This window comes from Heptranchias perlo, chromosome 1 (assembly GCF_035084215.1).
Source record: "Heptranchias perlo isolate sHepPer1 chromosome 1, sHepPer1.hap1, whole genome shotgun sequence".
NCBI lineage: Eukaryota > Metazoa > Chordata > Chondrichthyes > Hexanchiformes > Hexanchidae > Heptranchias > Heptranchias perlo.
In genome coordinates this window covers 120,150,453-120,159,204 of record NC_090325.1, presented here as the reverse complement: position 1 = coordinate 120,159,204, position 8,752 = coordinate 120,150,453, and positions in this window count along the sequence as shown.

Genomic DNA, 8,752 nt, shown 5'->3' with positions numbered 1-8,752 from the left:
ACTAAGAGTTTTCTGTTGGAACAAAGACCATGCAAGCAAATAATTAGGGGATGAATTTCTGCGGGGTTTCTCTCATTCACCTGTTGTAACTTCAGCGGAAGAGTTGTGGAAACCATGGTATAAAAACGTAAACGCTGTTTACACCGTTTTTCCAAGGTTTCCACGGCTCTTTCGCCGAAGTTCCGGCAGAAGAATCCCCATGGAAATTCAACCCCTTAGTATTCACAAAGATAACTCAACAAGGGCCATCACATTTGCCAGCATAAGGAGATACAGGACTACCTCAATCCCAAGATGCTCCCACTAACAACCAGCAGCTAGCCACCTCACTTATTCCTCCTACTGGGGAAGCACTGAGCTAGATTACTTTGTGTACCAGGCTTACTTGTTGCCAACCCTTGAATCTTGGTCCTCATGTGGGTGGCATTGGAAGGAGGAGTGCCAGCTGTGAACCTGAGTCACCCGACACGGTAAACAACACCACCTCCCATTTAGACAAAATTCAAAGAGGCTGAATTTACGTAGCACCACTTATCTAAAGAGGCAAACTACTGAATTGTCACAAAACCTGAAGTGCTTCTACTTTGAGGAAAGTCATTTGTCTTTTTTAAATAGTTTAGCACAAAGTTAGACACTTGCACAAACTTTGATTTTAATTGGGTTTTAATGTAAAAAAACAACCCAAGGCATTTCACAAAATAACATGCATTGAACCAGGAAAAGAAAGATTAAAAGGGATGATCTAAAGCTTGGTCAAAAAGGAGGTTTTGAAATGGGGAGAGGTGAGAGCTTTAGGCAGGGATTTCCAGAGAGTCGGGATGGTGTGTGAGTGGAGGGGGCAGGTGGGTGTTTAACTGTCGTCCAATCCGACACTGCTAGTTTTACGCATTAACATAATGGTCATTTTGCCACTGCTGATCTCATGGTTAAAATTACAGGTGATGCTAGACTTGCACCACTGCTACTGCCATGAGACGAATGGTATAGTATAGAACATCTGGGACTGATTTCATTGCCTTCAGATGTAGATGAAAATGTGATTGTAGGAATAAGATATATGATTAATGTATTGGAAATGAGCTTACTAGAAACAGATGTCTGGGTCCCATTCTCCTTCAAAAGATGGAATAAGTAAGTGATCCTTCGATGAAGGCACAACTTCATCCTGGAAGTTTCATTGGTTCTGTTGGTCTGGCTCGTCTTTAGTCTAGCTACTCTATTAAACCCATGAAACCTTTCTTCATGCAGTCTTCTGTATCCCTGTTGACTTGGGATGCTCTTGATCTTTTTGTGCTGCTTCAGCATAGCCTATTTCATACCCTGGAGATGCTGGAACATTTTTGCTGAAAAGATAATTGTATCCTGTTTTTATTAAAAACAAAATTGCTTAGCAGATCATTTCGATTGAGTTTCCTGATTAAGCTTCCTAGGCAGCTTAGTTTGACATGCCAGTTTCCCTTCTTTACTGCCAGTCGAAACAAAGCCAGATTTGTTAAGAAAGATCAAGTGGTGCGTTTCCTGATGATCAAGTGATAAATTAGCATAATTTTATCTAACTCACTATTGGATTGGCAAAGTTACTGCCGGCAGCAAACTGTCATGGGGATGCATTGGCAACAGTGTACTTACAGATAATTGGGAAAGATTTGCAATTTGTGCAAACTTACCATTGTGAAAACTTACCAATCTTACAAATTGCAGATAGTGCAATTACCATATGGAGAATAATTCCGTAACTTCCATTTGGTATCAGAACACACTTGAAATGACTGCTTTGGCATCCACTAACAGTGAAACTTTCATTGCCATTTAACATGTTCTGATGAGTAATCAATTATATGTTTTAAGTGATAGCACAATTTCTGGTGAAATCACATGGTTACCACATAAAATATACCGCATAAATCTGGCCCTATATGACTGATAAATCAAAGTGCAGCATTTTAGAATTTAGTGAGTTGAACATACCATTTCAGTGCCCACATTTAGTTTTATTCTGAACACGGTATTTAAGCTTTTATTGCAGAGATGCTCGTGAATGTCCTGCACAGAGACTAAGATTAATGCTTTTGTGTGCCAGACACAGAGACCTTATTAATGTATGTTGTTCTAGGCATCCTGTATCCTTTACTCTTGTGTAATGGGTGGACTATATTTTTCACCATTTAATTTAAAAGCCCATGACAGGTACTTTCCTCATATAGATGTATTTTTCCATATTTATTCTAAAGGCTTTAAAATATTCTTTTTAAAAATTTAATTTCCTTTTAATCTCCCAAGTGGATTCCTCCTCCATTTTTAACAACAGAGGAATTATGCTTATGCTAATTTAGGGAAAGTGAATTGCAAATCATTTGGTAGTGCGGTACACATGTTGGATGTGTAAGTAAATTAGTGCATCCGATTTTATCTGTATCATGCCTCCTACTGCAGCCTGGTGCTTTTGAACACATGCTCCACTGACAAAGGCACTAACCATTTCTGTTTAAGTCTTTGGTGGTTACATTTTCTTTAAGCCGCATCTTTTGAGAATGAGTACCTTTTATAAAGATTGAAATGTAAAGTTTGACAGTAGCAAGTTGCTGTCTCATTAAAGTTGCCAGTGTGTTTGCTGTAGCTCAGTGGCCTTATTTAGCTTGCTGACCCAAATTGAGAGCAAATAAAACAGATGCCCCACCTTGCTGCTCCATTCAGCAAGGATCAAGGGACCATAATCCCCAGAAGCTCCAGGTTTTAGTTGTAACAAAACAGCTTGGGCCCATCAGCAAATTGTGTTGGCATATGGTATAGGTTTATGATTAATCTGGCACATGCTTAGCAATGAGGGTGATCATCCTTCTGCAAATACCCTTTAAAGAAAGCTGTGAATGTGCAATTGTGTCAACTAGTTTTATGACCAGAACTAAACAGACTATCATCAGTTGATTTTGATTAGATTCAATAGCCCAACTTCTCAATGCGTTCCTGTTGATATAGGATTCATAAATGCACTTTGGATTTATTTAAAAAAATACTTTCTGCATGACTAATTCATATTCACCTTTACCAATGTGGTTACTTTTTTCTTTCTAGTCTACTTTCTTCATCATTTTAGTTCATAGCTCTGTATAATCTGTAATGGATGACTGCCACAGGATGTCCTGTAAATGGATAAACAGTTAGAGAAATAAAATGCATTTGGATTTATTAGTTCCAAAATTCAGATATTCTTAAATGGAATTTTACAGCTTACATGTGTAAACGTGGGCGGACCAGGGACTAATGTACAACCGCTGTTAGACTACCACCGACTTGGGGAAGCCTGCAGGGACTCAAATCCCTCTGCATCCCAAGACACAGTCAGGGACTTTTGTTCCTTTTGTTGGTGCGAGTACAAGAAGAGGCTACTGAGTTACACTGGCTACTTGCAGCAGGATGGGTAGTCGACGGGGTGGAGCATTACAGAGCCCCATGCATATGTGCGATTTGCTGGTCTCCTCTACTGTCACTGTATTTAATCCTGGTTGAAAAATCCCCACAGGATGGTCAGCTCTTTTCAGCCAGAAGAAAACAGGGAGACTACTAATATATTTTTATTTAAAGTGTGCAACATGCATACAACCAAAAGAAAACCCAATCCAATCTTTTGGAGCTAATCCCATTAATGTCACATCAAAGTGGGCTCAAAGTGGCAATGTTTTACTGAACTTTCAGAAACCAGCATGAGAAAAATCATCAGCCCCAATGGTGGAATAAAACCAGGGGACTGGACCCACTACTAGACATCGAGGGTTTGGATACAAATCCAGTGGAGTGCCAAATTAACTAGAGGGTCAGCAAGTGAGCCTGATTGTTTTCTATCATTGGGACTTAAAAACTAACTATAGATTTGAGAGACAAATGCCCAGTGGCTAAAATGTCTGGGGCAAAACAAAATACAACATGTTTCAAAGATTATACATTTTAGCTTCCCAGAAGTTAATAACTTGATAAAGTATTCGTTTCTGATTGATAACATTGGCATTTTTCAACTGATCTTTGACAGATTTAGAATGGTTCAGGACGAGGACTGTAACCCTGAATCTGCCACGTGTTGTGTTTGTCGTTAACAAACAGGCAGTGCCGCTGGCATTTGTGGAATCTGAACAAGTTCAGGCACCAGGAGATGGCAATTTTAAGAACTCTATTGCCACACACTAGGGCTGCATGGTGGGATAAACAAAAGGACCTCAACTAGGGCACTGCAGAAAAAATGCAGCCTGACAAAATTAACTCACTTCAAATAAAAAGGTGTTTCTCCCAGATCAGGGCTATTGTGAATTCTGCTTCATAGAACACATTATGGATACAGATTTTCCAAAATTGGAAGAGTTAAAACTTTATTCCTCCTAGTTACAAGATTGAGTGTCTGCTCGTCTCACTGATTATACACAGTTTTGTTTCTTTGCTGAGCCAAACAGAAAGCTGTGCTGATATTTACTCTGGATCTCCTGTTCTTCTTCCAGCATTTAAATTAAAAATTGTTATTTAGCGGCAAACCTCAAGACTAAATGTTTCCTTTCAATTTTAGTATTTTAATGTGATAGGATAGTGTCGTAGGAAGAGAAAAGATGTGAATTAGTTTGGAATTAATTATTGTACTGTATGTGACATATAGGCTGTGGCGTTTTACAATCTGGGATATTGAAGGTTAGGTGAGGCTTTCCTTTGTGTCCAGCTCCTGATTTTCTTCTGATATATTGGACCAAAATCTTATTCAACACTAGCTGAAGGCTGGTGCTAGCATAATGCAAAAGATGAAATGACTTTTGTTCCCAGCACAGAAGGAGACCAGGACAACCGTTTTACTCACTCAAAAAATGTGGTGTATCACTGCTTAGCTGTTGCCCCATGTCCAATGTCCAAATTTCCATTTATAATAATTCTAAAGTGGCCAGTGGTCACCAAATTAGCATAAATTAGAAATGGGGGTGGGGTGTGGGGGAGGTGTTGGGGAGACTGCCTTTATATCCTGTTTTCAAGATTTCTGCTAGTGCCATACTAGACAAAAAATCTGCTCATCATTATACCTCCCTGATTAATACAAAACCAATAAAACACTCCCTTTATATGTAAAAAAAATACAATTTCCTCCTTTGAGGACTGTTGTCAGATTTCTGCTCCAATAAAATGAAAATGAAATTTAAAATCTTTTGTTTGTGTAGAGATTTTTTTTAAATGCTTGAACTGTTTTGTTTTTCCATGCCTAAATGCTATAACTTTTGCAGTTGAAAATGCACATATTTTGAAAGCTGCTGTATAAATCCTTTCGGTACTCGAAGTGTTAAGTAATTTTGAAAGCAATGCCTACATATAATTAGTGCATTTATTTCAAAAATACTAAATTTCATGAGTTCTGCAAACATGTCGTTTAGCTTTTTTCTCCCCCTCTTGGCAGCAACATTGGACCTTCATTCTGTTCCATTGGATGCTTTTGTTAGAACATTTGAAAAATGTACCAATATGTACAGCATATTTTCAAATAATTTCTTGGCATTTAAGAAGAAACAGTTTGTAATTTTTTTTAAGATAGCTGGACAATTGCTAAAATATAACTACTCTCACTTGAATATTGATTTTTAGGTTTGAGTATTTCACATTCTAAGGAATGTCAAATTACTAAGCCTGTTAGTAAGAGACTCCCAACACGCACAAATACAACCTCAACTGAACAACTCCTAAGAAGGCAAGCGAAAAAAAAAGACTGACGTGGCTCATGGCTCTATTACTATACGATTGATCTATCGTGGCTTTTCCGCCGTGAGCTAAGTTTGGGAAAAAAAAGGCTGGAGATATTGTCAGATTGGACAAATGTCCTGCTAGTGACAAGGCAGAATTTTTACATATTTAAAGGTGCTAAAAAGAAGAGTACTGCTCTGCGTGAGTTACGTGTGTAAACGTGGGAGAAGGAACATGCTTTCTTGACTGGCAACCTGGCTGCAGCAAACAGTGAACTTAACGTTTTAGATGTAAAATTATTAACTTACTTCAGATTTAAAGTATTTTAAAAAAAAAGTAGAAATGAGTAACAGTTGGGCTTTTAAATGCCTCCTCTTCTACTTAAAACGAGTTAATGAATAGAATGACATAACTCATGGCTTCATGAAGTGCGTAACCAGGATTTGCAAATTCTAGATCAGGATGTTGACAGGAAGAACTGTATATTGTGTAGTATAAGGGAATAGAGAATTTTGCAATTTTTAAAAAACTAGATGAATAGCCAATGAGAGATTTAAAAATTAGGCGTTGTCAGGGCTCCTTCAGTAAAAAAATGTGCACGTGTAACTGCGTTTTTTTTTAGAGACATAACAAAAATATTCTGTTTGAAATACAGAAGTGTTGAGGTTCAAAAAAGGAAGACAAATACAAGATACTGAATAAAGAAAATAAGGTTGTTGGTTTTATGTTTAAAAATTTGACCCATTCTTCAAATCTACTGAAATTTTACTTGTAAAACATCTGTCTTCAGATGCACTATTTACACGTTACCATGCAAATTAATATAAATAGCAGCAATTTAAGTTTACAATGGTATTTTTACTTTCTTTGCATTTACAGTATAGTGAATTTACAGAAACTATATTATGGTATTATATAGGGGCTGGCACTATACTCATTTTACAACATCATGATGCAACACCAGTACCTTGGAGGTCGGATGGTGCTGGCGCAATACTAGTCCGCAAATTGCACAGAATGCAATGGAGGAAGAAACTATGTTCTCCCATATATATGAACTGGACTGATTGGCAATTCTCAACAATATCAGTTTAATTTTGCTGCAAGAAGAAATATCCCCTTAAATGTTTCTGTATGACATGAAGCAATATCCTGGAATGAACAGTTACAATTATAACAATGTGATGTGAAACTGTGCCACAAATTAGTTTAAATTAAGATACAAGTGCTCTAATCAACATTTTAACTAAGTAAAAATATTTTTAGGCTACAAATGCACAGCTGGCACTAACAATAGCATTAATTTAAAGTGCTAACATAAACTGGGAAAATAAATTGAGCATTTAAGCGAACAAAACTTAAGTAAAATATTGAAAATGTAATCAATGCAGAGTCATTATGTGGTGCAGACTTAGCGACGAACGCTTAACAGGTTCATCTCGAATTTCCCTGATCGCTATTTTGTTGGAGACTTAACTCATTTATTTTAAAGAGATTAACACATCCATTAAAATAGAAGACAAAGGAATCTGATCATCCAATATTGCACAGTAATTTCCAGGCTATAATTTTTACCCAATATATGCATTATTGAATATAATCCTTTTTTATAATATATATTAGAATTCTTAAGAAATTTTAAAAATCTTTTTCATCGATGCATTAGAATTCTTTTTCTTTTTGTTCCATGTTAGGATCAATTCTTCTTGAAACCTGAGGATGACTTTTAATTCTTTTAATGCAATGGCACTGATACATAACGATTGCAATTATGGGAAAACATAATTTCTGTTATCATGAAATGGATTCAGTTGTGTCTGACCAATAAAGTGCTACATGCAAATTGCAGCACAGTTTCGCTTTCAGCCGAAACAGGGGCTCAAAAGGCTATTTCGATTTTTGTGCCAGGCTGTCCCCATCCATTTATTTAATCGTTGAAGTGAATGCTTAAAATAGTACAGTTATCAATTAAGCAGAGGCCTGCTGTTTCTAAATTTGAAAAAATATATAGATTTTTTTTGAGAAATACTTTTATTAAATTCTTGGGCTGGGTCCATAAATTGTTTTATTCAACTTGGTGCATTTACCCTTTTGTACCAACTTAATAAAACAAAATATTATGTTTTTTAGCACACATTGGACAGATGATCTTAATTTTGTTGCAGAAAATTCTGCTAGTACTGGAGTAGAAACACTATCATACCTGGACTACTGTAATTACCAATGCAAAATCAGGTCCTACTTCAAAGTCACTTCTCTTGAAGGTTGAAATTGCATTGTGTGATAGTAGTAATGAACACTAAAATGCTTAGCTATGAAACTCCTGTCCGCTATCTAACGAAGGTTAACCTGGTTAAAATAAAAAGTTAATGCCTTTATTAAAATAATGGACACTCGAATTTCATACAAGTACATTTGCATGTTCATTACAATTTTAACACAGCCCAATTTCAACCCCTTTAACATATAAAGTGATTTACTTCCTCTGCTTTTACCTATACTTAAGATCAACAATGTTGGTTCAACAAACAAATAGTTCTGTACTTTCATTTGCTTATTAAAAATACAGTAATGCTAAGAAATGTTTCTTAGTAATACACAGGCAAGTCCAACCCATTTTAGGAAAATTATTTGTATATATTGACCCTTATGTCCTATTTGTTTGATTACACCTCTAATATCTCCCACAATATTCTACTGTACTATTTGAATAAAATCTTGAAAATATTGTTCAGAAATCTTATAAATTTAGATTGACTTTTCACAAAACCTCTCAAAGGCCATCACGGTGGAGCAAAATGCAGAACTTGGAATCAGACTGACATCATGGTAGATAAACTATCCTCTTTGCACTGTACGCTGCAAGCCCAAGTTTGTTTACTGAGCACATTTTAATGAATTGAAAAAAAAACTTTATGTAAACTGACAGCACTCTATATTTAGGACCCAATGGGGTTTTCTTTCAGCACTTCATCCTAAAAGCAGAATTGAGCACAATGTACAGTTCCCGGGTACATGCACTTGTAAAGTAAAATGGACTATATAGATTAGGGGT